The 16,073-nt window shown below is 43.7% G+C and overlaps 1 non-coding gene across 1 annotated transcript; it reads right to left on the reverse strand.

The window, feature by feature from the left end:
* Positions 1-938: 938 nt before the first annotated feature.
* On the reverse strand, positions 939-1,040 carry LOC111558826. Its single transcript, XR_002739961.2, has one exon. It is a non-coding gene; the product is annotated as a U6 spliceosomal RNA (small nuclear RNA).
* Positions 1,041-16,073: the final 15,033 nt, after the last annotated feature.

Consider the following 16,073-nt stretch of genomic DNA (forward strand, 5'->3'; position numbering starts at 1 on the left):
TGTGAGATCATGACCTGAGGCGGTGTCGGATGCTTAACCGACTGAGCCACCCAGGTGCCCCCTCTCCATGTGTTAGTTTTAAAAATGGTTGGGATTACACCATTTGTATATTTTTGAATCCTGAATTTTTCACATAATGCTACAGTAAGTAAATGTTCCTATTTCATTAGCTATTTGAAAGCATTTTACTTATTTTTTTTAAAGATTTTATTTTTAAGTAATCCCTACACCCAACATGAGGCTCGAACTCACAACCCCGAGATCGAGAGTCGCATGCTCCACCAACGGAGCCAGCCAGGCACCCCTGAAAGCACTTTAAATTGATGAATGGCAGGGGAGCTTGGATGGCTCAGTCAGTTGAGGGTCCTACTCTTGATTTCCGCTCAGGTTGTGGTCTCACGGTTTGGTGAGCTCGAGCCCCGTGTCGGTGCTGCTATCGTGGAGCCTGCTTGAGATTCTTCCTCTGTCTCAGAAATAAATAAGCGATGAATGATATTCTATCACTTATTTCACTGCTTCCCCATTGTTCAACGTTTGGGTTGTTGGTTGATTCTTGGGGTCTTGTTTCATAGGTCAGTGCCTGGCACATTGTAAGTGCTAAACAGATGTTAGCTATTAATTACTATGTCCATTGCCTCTCAGGTGGCTTTCTTTTTTTTTTTTTTTTTTTAACCAATGAGAACAAGCCTTCAGATGAAGCTACTAGGATGACCTAGGTAACCTAATAATGGAAATGTGACTGGGCGGCCATCAAAGTAGGGTCTCACGTCCAATGACAGAGGATCTGGTAGGAGGCCAGGAGGGCCTCTTAGGTGTCTTAGGGCCCCTGGCTGCGAGCAGCAAGGCACAAACTCAGAGCAGTCACCCGGAGCGACCTCTCCAAACCCCCCATTTTTTGTGCTAATCCACAAAGGCTGGCAGTTCGCTGGGGAACGGCACAAAATATGCAATGCCTCACGAATTTGTGTGCCGTCCTAGCACTGAGGCCGTGCTAATCTCTATCGTTCTAATTTTAGCATATGCGCTGCAGAAGCGAGCACTCTCAGGTGTTTCAGAAAGAGGTGTCAGTGGTCTCTCGGGGAGAGAATTCAATCTGTTCTCCAGGTTTCCTGTGTTTTCTGACATCATCCAGAAACCCGGCCACTGGGTTTCCTGTGCTGGGATAATGAAGGCTTTGCTCCATCAGCCCGGGTCATGATGTGCTACAGAAAGTTGGAGCCTGGAACTTCACACCCCAGAACTCAGATCTTGATTTTCAGTTGTCATTCCTGACCTGTCCTCTCAACCACCAATACAACTTTAAACACAACTCTTGTTGGACCTTTGGAATTCCAATAAATTCTAGGAGTGGGCGGCTCCCCGGAAAGCATTGGAAATCCCTCCACCTTGTAAATGAAGAATCTCTACCCCAGAAGATAAAGGTTCAAAGACTTTATTTATAACTATGGAGACAGAGGTGAGATTTGAGCCTCGTTATCTGTCCATGGGTGTTTTTTTGGGTGTTTTTGCTTCATCAGCATTCAACAATGTTCAGTCATCAAGGTGGGGGGGGGTTACTACCTTTCTTGAGTTAACCTAAGAGCCTTTTGTTATTTTTAATTTTAATTTAATTTAATTTTATTTTTTTAATTTTTTTTTCAACGTTTATTTTTGGGACAGAGAGAGACAGAGCATGAACAGGGGAGGGGCAGAGAGAGAGGGAGACACAGAATTGGAAACAGGCTCCAGGCTCTGAGCCATCAGCCCAGAGTCTGACGCGGGGCTCGAACTCACGGACCGCGAGATCGTGACCTGGCTGAAGTCGGACGCTTAACCGACTGCGCCACCCAGGCGCCCCATTAATTTTATTTTTAATGTTTGAGAGAGAGAGAGAGAAGAGAGCACACGTCAGGGGGAGGGGCAGAGAGAGAGGGAGACAGAGAATCAGAAGCAGGCTCCGAAGTGTCAGTGCGGAGCCTGACGTGGGGCTCAAACTCATGAACTGTGAGATCATGACCTGGGCTGAAACTGAGAGTCAGACGCTCAAGAGACTGAGCCACCCAGACGCCCCCACCCCCACCGCTGCCCCCGGCCCCCGAGAGCTTTTTGAAAATGGTAAGAACTTTAAGTACATGGCAAATGGTAGTGTTTTGAAGTTGTGTCTATGCCCTTCTTCTTTGTCCCTGGTCCTGGGGAATTCGAAGGTGGGGTAGGGGGGCAAGGCAGGGACACCTGTTAAATTCACTCCTGTTGAATCAGCTTGGTGCATGCATCCCCGGTGAAGGACAGTGCCCGGGTATTGTGATGGGTATTGCCGTCACAATACCCGGTAGACATTGGACAAGGAAAAGGAGTCGGTTGTTCATTGGGCATTAAAGATGCTCTAAATTGTCTCACTCCAAAACAGGGTTCAGCTGCTGGAGACAACAAAAGGATCGAAAAATAGATTGTTCCTGGCGTTGGGTATTAGGGCAACCGGTTTTTGAAATTGAGTTTTTTATTTTAATTCCAGTAGAGTTAACGGCGGCGTTATATTAGTTTCAGGTATACAATATAGTGATTCGACAATTCTATACATTGCTATTGCTCACCGTGATACATGTACTCCAATAGGTTTTTTAAACAAATTTCTGCTCTCTGGAATTTCACGTTATTGTCATGATCTTTTTATGTAGTTTTACAGAGAAAGAGATGTTTAAAGAAAAAAAAAAAAGCCAAGCATGTTTGAGTGGTTTTGTATTCTTTCCTCAGTAGGAATTGTAATGCTGGCTGTACAAATTGCTTCCTTGACCTACAGTCCTGGGTCTGTTTCTCTGGCTTCCACATCCCATGAACACAGACAGGAAGGGCTATTAGAGCACTTGGCTGGTGGAATACTGGACCCTCTCCAAAACATTCCTCCGTCCCAGAACCCGTTTGCTTGCCGTGATTCAGCTTGACGCGGGAGGAAGTGCAGTTTGTTCCCCCCCAGATATTTCAGTCTGTGGGGCTGCACTTTGTCCTTCGTGCCCGTAGCCATGTGACGGGACATGGTAGTGGCCCTGCTGAGCAGCTCTACTGGATGCTGAAATTTAGGAGGGGTGGGCATCCAAGCCGGGCGTGGAAGAGCCTGCCGACATTAAGCCGGACGTGCCCACCGAGTGTGGACGAGGCTGTGGAGGAGGGGCGAGGGGATTGCCACGAGCCAGGCAGAGGCACAGCCTCAGAGGAGCGTGGCGACAGCTCCGGAAGGCAGGCTGCCGACAGACAGACAGGGCCCAGGCTCTGGGCCGGGGTTTGAGGGCGCGCGTCTCTCCCTGCCACAAAGAGACCAGCGGGGCCCTGCCTTGTTCTCCAGATTTCCAGACGGCAGTACTGAGCAGGCCAAGATTGAGATTGAGCGCCGGAGTTTCAGAACAGAGAGCCAGCTACAGGATTGACGGCGGAGATTTGGGGCCTAGCGTAGACGGTGAGATGGAAGGCCGGTTTCTTGCATAGGGGCACGAGAGCATGAGGAAGACCGGAGCTTCCTTGATGATAGGACTTCACAGAGGTCATGACAAGAGTAAATTATTTTCTTTTATCTATTTCCCATCATCCATATTTGCGTGCACACACACAGTTCTGTCATCTGTTGGTGTTTATGCCCAATGAGTCTCCAATTAGAACCTAAGTCCCTTTCTTTGCATAGTACACATTCTTGTGAGCGTTAGCACGCTAGGCCACGTGGCCACCTGGAATTAAATACTGTTTTATTGCAGCCTACGGAATAATAGGTTTGCCTAATATTAAAGGTTTTCTCTGCCTCCTTCAAAAGCCTCTCAATTCACAAATTCAAGGTAAACCTGTTTTCTTCAGCATAAAGCTCTACTCTTTGTTAGGCTTTAATAGACCAATGTGACCCTGAACTGCGGACTCTAAGTTTTCTTTATCTGCGCTATTGGCTGGGTTAGCCATGGTGGGGGAAGATGTGGGGGAGGGAAGGGAAGAGTCACTGTGGTTCCGATGAAAAATAACCATTATGTGCAGTGAAAGGGTTTTTCATGCCTCAGTCCATCCAGCCTACATTGGGGCAATAGTCCTGGTGAGCAGCGTAAGACTCACAATGATATGTGTGATTCTGGGGTCAGATTTCCAACCCAGACAGTCTTGTTCCCCCCAGCCCCACGCTTTTCTGAATGGAACATGCCACGGGTAGGCGGGCTGTGGGGGCTCCTGTCTGGTCAGCAGCTGCCCCCAGTCAGTTGTTAGGTAACATGGTTGCAAAAAGAGCTCAGAGACCCCCTGGAAAAGGGAATCTTTCATGACAATCTGTTTATTCAAGCCAAGCAACGAGAAAAGAAAGACCTAGAATGGCAACGTTCCCTTGGAACAGAAAACATTGAAGCATTAGAGCGAGGATATTTGGTGCCGTTATGTTCCAAGCTGTGCCACTTAGAGTAGGCCTGATGACGTCTCTGGGCCTCAGTTTCAGCAGAATGTTGCTCACGATAGCCAGCTCACCGAGAGGTCGATGGGATGATGTGAGAAAAATCCCAGCACGGCACCTGGCACACAGTAGGCACTCAGCAATTATCTTCCTTTTTGTAACGTGGGCGCGGAGCGAAGCTTCGGCCCGGAGACAATTGCCATTCTTTATAGGGCTGTGGCGGGACCAGGTGGGACCTGATTTTAGAAAATGCATGTGCGGAGTCGGGGAGACAAAAGCCCCTTTTCAGCTCCTGCCTCAAGATGACCACACTCCATATGGCTTCACCTGCTGCGCACTGTTGTAATTGCAATCAGAATGGATCTCATTAGGGTTACAATGGCCCAGAAAAATGAAGAGTGGTTACCATGGCCCGCTCCCTGGGTCTCCCAGCCGGGCGGTCAGAAAAGAAACAGAGTCGAAAATGTTTCCTGTAATTACAGTGCCCAACACCGCACCCCAAGGATATTGGGAGCTTAATAAATAGCCTTTGAGAATTTCTCTGTCTGCCAAGTGTTTATTACAAATAAGTGGGGGTCTGATTCGGTGGCAGTGTACATACCCCCCACCTCCCTAGATGACATACAAACAAGCTGGGTGTGAGGGGACCGGTGTGGGAGGCAGTAGGGAGCGGTAGCTGTATGCTTCCTGCGTGGACTTACAAAGCCTTCCCAGTTGAATTAAGTGAGTTAATATCTATTTGTAATGGGTTTATAGCAGGCTCGGCGCACGGTAAGTGCTATCAGGTGTTCGCCGCGATTAAAAAATACACCCCACTACGCTCTGTATGTTAATAGATTACAAATGGCCCCTTTCTCAGTTGCAGGTGGGTGGGATGGGAGCAGGCACGTAATTTACCGCGGGGGTGGGGGTGGGGGAGATATTCTAACTTTGTCATATCCTTTGGAGAGGACAGAGTGGGTGCAGACCATTTAACTCTTCGTTGACCACTGGTTTGGTCCTGGTACATTTACCTCGTTATCCGTTTGGTTTGTTTTCTGGGCAATGTATCTGCAGTATGGCTGTCTACAACCCAGTGGAAGTGATGCCTTTTGGCTAGGAGCTGTGGATTTTTTTCTAAGGAGGAGGAACCTGGCACTAGTGACTAGTCAGTCACAGATTTTTTTCCAGAGAAGCAAAATAAACTCTCAAAGTAACGGCACAGATATGATTTAAGAACACGTGTGCATACCTAATGGAAAGATGGACTATAGAAATATACATATATATTTATCTATTTTATCAATGACTGAACTGTGGCGGTCAAAAATTTTGTCTTATCTAACCGGCGCTCCTCACCAGGATTAAGTTAAAAATGCCCTTCGCTCACCCTGAACTTTTTTCCTGGAGGCTGAAATCTTGTGCTGCTGCGCTCAGCTCTCGTTCTGGCTCCGTTTTGGGTATTAATCGCTGCTTTAGCATCAGAAGCCCTCATGGTACCTCCGCCTGGCTTACTTTGCAGAGAAAAGGCCTTAATTTGCTTGCTCAGCTCTTTCCTTTCATTCTTAACACTGCCTGTGCTTGCTGCCTCCTCCTCTTGTGTTTCATTTTTGTTCCAGGAAGAGATGGCTTTTCATTTCTCTATGAGTAGTGTGTCCTGCATGGGCCTATCTGCATACAGAGCTCTGGAATTCTGTGATGTGGAGGCAGATCCCTAGGGTTGTTTTTTGTGAAGGCTCTCAAGCCTGAACTCCGGGAGAAGCAATAAAGAGGCTTTCGGCATTGATATTTGGGTTCCAAGGACACTAAGATTAAAAACATCCCCCCCCATTCTTCTCACCATGCGCAAAGAAGGTGTTGGGGGGGTGGTGCAGGAGGTTTCCGGAGAAGTCAAAGAAGTCAGACTGAGATGGGAGAGGATTGAAGGGCCCCAGAGCCATTTGGTGCCCCGGTAGAGAGTTGATCTGTAGAGGTGGTATGGTCCAAGGGGAGACAACAAGGAGGTAGACACTCCCAGCCTGGCTGTGTGGCATCAGTCCCACCTTTGACGTATGGAACCGTCCACCTGGAGAGGCGTTAGAGGAGCTATGACCGCTTCCGGGCCAAACTCGAGTGACTTCCTAAGGTCGCTCGAGAGAGCTATCGTGCCGGGAAGGAAGAAGTCAGCCTCCACGTGCAACGAGAAGAGAGAGAACCGTGGGTCGTCGGGGCAGAAGCAGAGTCTGCTATAGTTGCTGCAGGGGGAGTGGGAGCAGTGGCAGAAGCAGTAGCCGCAGTGTGATACAGGGGACCGTTGGCGGTCCCAAGCCGGCACGAAGATCGGCTATGCGGTCCAGAGGGAAGCATTTCAGCAGCGGGGAGCGGGTGGAGTAGGAGGGTGGGACCAGGGCCGCGAGGGCAGACTGCTTTTAACAAAAGTTTACTGAGTGCCCATGGTGTGCCAAGCCTTGTTTTAAGTCTGGTTCCGTGAGGCACCTGGTGCTTAGTTGTCCCATTTGGGAGATGCTAAGATTGCAAAGCTGGTTCGGTGGTGACAGCATGATCCAGCCACCCAGCAAACTGTCATATAATGATTTAAGCAGCCACAGATAATCTTTGCCTAGGAGTGGGATAACTCATTCCTTTACAAGTCAGTCCTGCCTGTCACATATGGCCACTTGGCTAACGGTACGGACGCTTAAAAAAAACAGCGCCACAGTATCGTTTGGCATAGAATAGAATAGATAATACTTCCTTAGTAATATCATAGGCAAATTTCCTTGATTGCATGAAAAATGTGTTGTTTCCTTTTTAAATTTAGTTTATTAGAATCAGGGGTGGTCAACACATTGCGTTGGGTTGGCATGTCTTTTAAGTCCCTCTTTGCTTCTTTTATAATAACAGCACCTCCCACACACAAACACTCCATTTTTTATGCCATTTATTTGTTGAAGAAACCAGTTTATTTGTTTTTTACAATTGCCCACACACTGGATTTGGCTGATTACATCTGTTGGTATGTTCTCTACCTGGTTCCTCTGTCTTCCATATTTCCTCTAATGAGGTAGATATACAGGCTTGAGTAGGTTATTACTTTATTACTATTATTGTTTGGAAAAGTAATTTCATAGTTGGTACTATGCATTTCCTATTTCCTGTAACTATTGGGAGGTACGTATCGCTTGGTTGTCCAACTTTGTAGTGTTGTTAACATTGATCAGTGGGTTTGAGTATTGGCAACTTGATCCCTCAATTATAATTTTTTTTAACGTTATTTTTGAGAGAGACAGAGACGGAATGCGAGTGGATTAGGGGCAGAGAGAGGGAGACACAGAATCCAAAGCAGGCTCCAGGCTCCAGGCTCCGAGCTGTCAGCACAGAGCCCAATGCGGGGCTCGAACTCCCGAGCTATGAGAGCATGACCTGAGCCAAAGTTGGATGCTCAACCGACTGAGCCACCCAGGCGCCCCTTGAGCCCTCAATTATAAATTTCCTGTCAAGATTTCACCTAATGGTTTGATAATTGGTGATGATCATTTCCTAGATCCCTTATTTCATACTCTGTGAAATGGTGATTTTCTAAGCCATTCATCCTTTCTGCATTTATTGGCAGGAGGTTTTCCATGAGGAAAGAATTATCCTTATCAACTATTTGGTTACCCTGAAATGAAGTTTATATAGGGAAGGCATGATAGATGCTTGATTCTTTCCTTTTATTTAACAGTTTTCAAGACGATGGATAGGTTCCCTAGTAAACTCCAATGGTGAGAATGGGATTTCTTATTGAAGTATAATTAATATACAATGTTATATTAGTTTCAGGTGTAGAACAGAGTGATTCAACTATTCTGTACATTACTTAGTGCTCGCCATGATAAATGTAATCACCACACAGTGTTATTATGATATTATTGTTTATATTCCCTGTGATATAATTTTCATCTCGGTGACTTATTTATTTTATAACTGGAAGTTGGTAAAAGTATTTTGAATTCATGGCTTTGTTAATCACCATTTTTTAATCCATTGTTTTTCTTTAATTAAAAAAATTTTTTTTGTATTTTTAAAGTAGTCTCCATACCCAACATGGGGCTGGAAATCACGACCCTGAGATCAAGAGTCACATGATTCACTGACTGAGCCAGCCAGGTGCCCCAAAGTCATTGTTTTTTCTGATACTCAAATGTTCTCATTTTTGGCCAATGGGAGCTCCTTAAAGTTGAGTTTTGGTTTCTTTTGACAGATCTTATTAGTGTTTGATAGAGTCCTTGCTTACTGGCAAAATGAGGTATTATGGACCCATCTTGAAGATTTATTGCTCTAACCTAGGATCAGTTATTTCTCCAAGGAGACTTGGCTCCTTTTGGGAGAAAATGCTATTTAGATACCACTTATCTGTGTTTTGGGGTGCTCATTGCTACTGGGTTGTCATTATTTCTAGGACTTTCCAGTGAACAGAACTAGGAACTATGTGGGTTTTAGAAAGAGGAAAATGAATCATGAGTTTATACTGATGTTTCCAATTCAAATTAAGGATTACAGTGTTTTCAGTGAATTCCTTTGATTTTTTTAAAATTCATCTCTTTGCTATTTTTCTATAGTATTATTATATGTGTGAGTGTAAATGTGTAGGTGCACATGTATGTTTCAAAATAACACCAATATTACTGTAATGTGACTAATGAATACAGTGTTCTTCATATTTATCCTGTTTGGGTTTCACTTAGCATCTAAGATCTGTAAATTCATGTCTTTACTGTCTTAGGGGGAGTTTTAGCCATTATTCCTCCAATATTCTTTATGCCACATTTTCTCTCTTTCTTCTCCTGGAAACCTACATACACTTGCATTAGATTTTTTAAGGCATTTCAAAAATTTCAGCCAAGGAATGATTCATGCTGCAGATTAATCTTTACTTTCCCCCACTTGGGTTTTCAAAGAATACCACCATTTCAACCCCCAATGAACATGGCACTTGTTTCTTTCTTTCTTTCCCTTCCAATTTATTCCAGAGTTTTAAGTGTTTTCTTCAGTAATGGTACTTTCTCCTGCAGCTCAGGTCTGCTGTCTGTCTCCATAGTAGCTAAAGACTCAATTAGGAGCGCTGTGCATTCAGATGTCAAACTTTCCCACTGTTTAGATTCTTCAAGTTTTTAAAGCAGTAATTCTGTCACAGAGAAAGCTTCTGTTCTCACAGATGAGTAGGTCTTATTTTCTAAAGAATACGTGATTGATTTACAAGTTTCAAGGAGAATTTCAGCCAAAGCCTCAGGATCTGCATGTTCATTTCCCAAAAGCATTAATCCCTGACAAAAAGGCATTCATTGACTGTGGGACTCCTAACTGCCCTTTCCACGTGCTCAGCTCTAGCCATTCACCCATCAACTTGCGCAGCTCCTGATGGTAATGACATTGGGTCTCCACATTTTGGGGTCAGGCTTTGCCCAGGCTCTCGAAGGCTCCCAGCAGAGATTCCAACTGGAGCTCTTTTTCCTTCTCATTCCCATCTTCATTTTTGGCTGAAAGCCAGTGCTTCCAGGTGAGTTCTTCTTGATAAAAGGTGTGACAGTGGCAGAAAGCTCCTGGTATCTGTCTTCTTTGGTGACCTTCAAGACATCTGCTACACAGCTGATTGCTATGATCTTGTATTTAAGATTCTCTTTGTAGCACTCCTTCGGAACAGCTTGGAGAATTTCATTTGTGCCGGGTTGATTGGACCCAGGCTTTTCCAGCTGTGTACTGCAAGCTGTCACCACCCAGGCAATGGCTTTTAATAGCTCTTCCTTCCCTGCCCATGTTCTTCCAGCTAGACCTTGCAGTAAGGTGGTCGGTATCATTCCCAGATATGGAAGCATCAGGGAGTTGGTTTGTTTTGCAATTGATGCTATGGCAGCTGCACCCTGGGCTTTCGTTTTCCAGAACTGGGACTGCAGAGCCTTCTGGGTAATGGCAGTCAACTCCTGCAGGTGGAACTGAATGCCACCAAAGGAACCAGGTACCCTTTCCTGCCGAACTTCGGTCCGTAAGTTGTACCCTTCTTTTTCTGATTTCTCCTCACCAGCAATTTCATGCATGCCCAGAAATGCCAAAGGCAGAACATCTTTGGCATGGTTCTTCAGTACACCAGGTCTGTATCATCCAGTAACATCCACAGGTCACTGAGGTCCTATTCATTAAAAAAGAGAAAACCTCTACTCTCTGTACTTCAGATTTGAGAATTCTGGCTGATCCGTCTTCAAGTCCACCAATTCTTTCCTCTGTCAAAACCATTTTACTGTTAAGCCCATCTAGTGATTTCAAAAATTTCAGATATGATAGTTTTAGTTTTAGAATTTACATTTGCTTCTCTTTCATAGGTTTGCTTTTCTCTGCTGAGATTTCCTATCTTTTACTTCATTGGATGTAGTGATAATAGTTGCTTTAAAAGTCTTACCTAATAATCGCCACATCTGGGTCATGTTGGAGTCAGTCTCCATTGATTATTATTTTCTCTTGTGAATGGGTCGGATTTTTTTCTGGCTGGCATGTTTTCTGCTATACCTTCTGCAATAGTTCTCATATCTCGTATCTCATATCTCATACATGATGTATGTTTTCTTTTCCTGGATACTTTTAGGATTTTCCTATTATAACCATTTTTCAGTGATTTGATTGCGATGTGCCTTGGTCTGGTTTTCATTTGTATATATCCTGTTTCAGATTCTTTGGGCCTTTCAATGTATGGTTAAGAGTTTCTATTAAATTTGAAAAAATTTTGGCCATTTGTTCCCCTCAGATATTTTTTCCATCATCCTCACCCTTTTCTCTTTCTGATATTCTAAATAAAGACGTGTATTTCCAACTGCTTGATATTGTTCCATAAGCCAACACTGTGTTAATTTCTTTTTTTTTTTTTTAAGATTTTTTATTTTTAAGTAATGTCCACACCCAATGTGAGGCTCGAACTCATGACCCCGAGATCAAGAGTTGCATGCTCTACTGACTGATTCAGCTAGGTGCTCCTGTTTATTTCTTTTTAGTCTATTTTCTCTCTGTGTTTTAGTCTGGATGCTTTTTATTGCTGTCTTCAAGTTCACTGATCTTCTGTGGTGTTTAATCCAGTGAACTTCATTTCAAATATTGTATTTTACAGCCTTAGACATTCCATTTTGGTCTTACTATCTTCCATTTCTCTCCTCATTATGTTCATGTTCTTTTAGAAACAATATTTGATCATTCTTAAGAACTTACGCAAAGTTCTTGACTGCTAATTCCTTGTCTCTGTCATTTCTGAGTCTGTTTCTATTTCTATTTCCCTGCTTCTTGGCATGTCAGGTATTTTTTGAAGCATTGCTTGACATTTTTATGTTGTCAAGTGTGAGATTTTGTGTATTCCTTAAAAGTGTTTTGGACTCTGTTCTGGCATGCACTTAATTTACTTGTGTATCAGCTCAATCTTTTCAAAGCTTTTTTTTTTTTTGTAATTTTTATTTGAGTGCAGTTGGCGCACAATGTTACATTAGTTTCTTTAATTAAAAAAAATTTTTTTAACGTTTATTTATTTTTGAGACAGAGAGAGACAGAGCATGAACAGGGGAGGGGCAGAGAGAGAGGGAGACACAGAATCGGAAGCAGCTCCAGGCTCCGAGCCGTCAGCCCAGAGCCCGACGCGGGGCTCGAACTCACGGACCGCGAGATCGTGACCTGAGCTGAAGTCGGACGCTTAACCAACTGAGCCACCCAGGCGCCCCTAGTTTCTTTAATTTTTAAAAAAAATTTTAGAGAGAGAGTACGTGAGCAGAGGAAAGGGGCAGAGGGAAAGAGTGAATCTTAAGCAGGCTCCAGGCTGAGTGCGGACCCTGACACGGGGTTTGATCTCACAGCCCCGGGATCGTGACCTGAGCTCAAATCAAGAGTTGGAAGCTCAAGCGTCTGGGCCACCTAGGTGCCCCAAGGTTACATTAGCTTCAAGTGTACAGCATAGTGATTCAGCATCTCTACACATTACGCTGTGCTCACCACAAGTGCAGTTGCCATCTGTCACCACACAACGCCATTACGGTACCTTTGACTCTATCCCCTTTGCTGTGCCTTTTATTCCCGTGGCTTATTCATTCCATAACTGGAAGCCTGCACTCCCACTCCCCTTCACCCACGTTGCCCGTCTCCTCTGGTCAAAGCTTGTTTTTAAGTCTTGTCCGAGAGACTTAAAAATAGCATTTATTCTAGGGCTAATTTACCTTTACTACTAAAGGATTACCTTTATAGATTCTCTCTTATTCTCTCAAAGTTCAGTGATGACTCTTCGCTTTGGATTTTCAGAAATCAAAATGATAGTCCAGTCTCTATGAACTCTGGAAATTCTTCAGCTTTTAGTTATTGGTCGTTCTTACAGTTCCTCCCAGTGTAGAGTTCTGAAGCTGGTGTGTGTGTGTGTGTGTGTGTGTGTGTGTGTGTGTGTGTGTGTTGTGTAATTCCCTCTTTCAACTGCTTCAACCTCCCAGAACTCTAACCTTTGTCCCTTGAAGTCAGCAAGTCCTCCATGCTATGCTTGGATCTTCCTCACCCATTCCCCACTGTGGTCTCCATAGAACCTCCAGGTTAAAAATCTAGGTTAATTATGGGGCTTACGTTGTATCCCTCCTCTCTTCTTGCAGGGACACAATCTTGTGCTGCCTATTGACCAGTGACTAAACACTTTATTTCATTTCTTTTGCACAACTTTCTAAGTGTTCATAGCAAGAGGACTGATGTGGTCCCAGTTATTCCATCGTAGCTGGGAGCAGAATTCAGCACTGTTCTTTAAAACATGTTTTTAATGTTTATTTAATTTTGAGAGAGAGATACAGAGTATGAATGGGGGAGGGGCAGAGAGAGAGGAAGACATAGGATCTGAAGCAGGCTCCCGGCTCTGAGCTGTCAGCACAGAGCCCGATGCAGGGCTCGAACTCATGACCTGAGCCGAAGTCGGCCACTTAACCGACTGAGCCACCCAGGCGCCCCCCCCCCCCCCCCCCGCCCGGTCTGTTCTTCGAAGTGCTGCCTAGCGCTTAATAATTTACATCCACCACACAACCTCATTCCCTGTTGAAGACCCTCTCTGTCGCTGGACTGAGTATGGCAGGTTCTTCTCAAGAATCTCTATGAGTTTACTCATACAGGCTCACAAAAGCTGGTTCATTTTCAGAAATTGTGCAAAGCTGGTTATTCAATACAGTCAGTCTTATATATTAAATTATATATAATTACAATTAGGTAAGTCATATCAAAATCAGAGGGAATAAATGCTCAAAACTTATCACTTCATAATTATTTCACTATATTGTATGATTATCTTTGTCCTTAGTCATTTATGTCGATTCTATTTGTGTTGTAGAGATATTGTATAATGGCATGCAATGGCATGTCTTTTCCCGACTTCATGTTCAGTGACCTCACATCAGTAGAAAAAATCAGCAAATGCCACACATTAGGGTTTGATTTACTGCAGGAGTCGGCAAACTGTCTGCCCAACTTCCCATTTTGGCCCATTTGTTTGCGTAACGTGTATGACTGCTCTTACACTACAAAAGCAGAGTTGAATAGTGGTGGCCGGGATCGCCTAACTCACAAAATCTAAACATTGACTCCCTGGCCCTTGGCAGAAAAAGTTTGGTGACCTCTGATTTGTTGTTTTGTTGATTGTCTAGACTTTGGAAAGTGATGAAGACGATGTTAGCAATACAGTTAAGTTTAAAAGCATGTTGAGTCCGTAGCTGCTACATTGTGAATAGCACAAAATTTGGGGGAAATATTCCTTCAGGATTTGACAGGTATTATGTGATTCAGCAAGGAAGTTGCTCACATCGTTGACAGACATGTGTACATCTTCACCGTTTCCCTTTTGTCTTCTGAACATAAACTGAAATACCAAGCAACATTCGTATCAGAACTACGCTCCTTCCATTGCAACCGCAGGCTGGCTATGGTTACAAGAGTTTGGCAAGAATCAGTGAAAGCGTTCTGTGAAAATCCATTGATTATATGGAAGGTACAATAAAAAGTGTCGCATGTTTTATTACTTGTAAGTTAGATGCTATATGCCTTGACATCAATAAAGTTTATAGTAAATTCTATATAGTATATACACAGAAACATACAAGGTGTGTATTTGGTATACACATAGCAACAAAATGTTATGTGTATATATTCTTTCTGGAGAGTTGGTTGCTCAACACTGTAAGCACACCATGGGTCTACACATATTAAGATCCCATCAGAAAATGCATTAAGTATTTCGTCTTCCCTTATTTCTTTCTTTTTTTTTTTCAACGTTTATTTATTTTTGGGACAGAGAGAGACAGAGCATGAATGGGGGAGGGGCAGAGAGAGAGGGAGACACAGAATCAGAAACAGGCTCCAGGCCCTGAGCCGTCAGCCCAGAGCCTGACGCGGGGCTCGAACTCACGGACCGCGAGATTGTGACCTGGCTGAAGTTGGACGCTTAACCGACTGCGCCACCCAGGCGCCCCATCGTCTTCCCTTATTTCTGCCAACACCTGGCACCATCCAGGTTTCTAGTTTTTGTCAAGGTAGTTGATATAAAGTAATACCTCAGTGTTGTTTTTTTTTTTAATTTTTTTATTTTATTTATTTATTTTTTCAACGTTTTTTATTTATTTTTGGGACAGAGAGAGACAGAGCATGAACGGGGGAGGGGCAGAGAGAGAGGGAGACACAGAATCGGAAACAGGCTCCAGGCTCCGAGCCATCAGCCCAGAGCCTGACACGGGGCTCGAACTCACAGACCGCGAGATCATGACCTGGCTGAAGTCGGACGCTTAACTGACTGTGCCACCCAGGCGCCCCCTCAGTGTTGTTTTAATTTGTGGGTTTTTTTTATCACCAGTCTGTTTGAGCATCCTTTATAAACTTGTTAGCGTTTTGTACTTTCTCTGCTGAAAATTTGACTAGGTTTCTATTGGGTTCTTGTTCTTTTCAAGTTAATGGGTAGGAGTTCATTGAATATACTAGCTCTCAGTCCAGTTTGGTTTTCAGCATGGTAAGTATCTCCCCCCAATCTCTCATCTGATAACTGTGTTATTGATGTCCCTCATTAAACATAAATCCTTAAGTTTGATATCAAATTCATCATATTTTCCCTTATATTTTATGTGTTTGAAGTCTTTTTATTTATTTTTATTTTTTAAATGTTTATTTATTTTGAGAGAGAGGGCATGAGTGGGGGAAGGGCAGAGAAAGAGAGGGAGAGAGAGAGAATCCCAAGCAGGCCCCGCATCACCATCGTGGAACCTGACATGGGGCTCGAACCCATGAACCTTGAGATCATGACCAGAGCTGAAATCAAGAGTCAGATGCTTAACTGACTGAGCCACCCAGGCACCCCGGAAGTATTTTTAAATAAGTCCTTCTCCACCTTTAAGTTACAAAGATATTATTTTCTTCCATTAATGTTATAGTTTTACCTTTTACATTTTGGCCTTTAATCACATCTGGATTCTGTCTTTGTACATAGTGTTATGTGAGGATTCTGGTTTATTTTTCTCTATATAATAGTGAGTCATTTTTCCTCCCTATATCTACTAAACAATTTATCACTTCTCCATTGATTTATAATGCCACTTCTATGATATATATCACATATATATATATTAAATGGGTCTGAGTTTGATCTTTTTCTTTTGTTCCATTGATTTATTTGTATAGTCTTGTTAAAATTATCATACTATTTTAAACATTTTGTGATTAA

The sequence above is a fragment of the Felis catus genome, chromosome X (genome assembly GCF_018350175.1).
Source record: "Felis catus isolate Fca126 chromosome X, F.catus_Fca126_mat1.0, whole genome shotgun sequence".
Lineage (NCBI taxonomy): Eukaryota > Metazoa > Chordata > Mammalia > Carnivora > Felidae > Felis > Felis catus.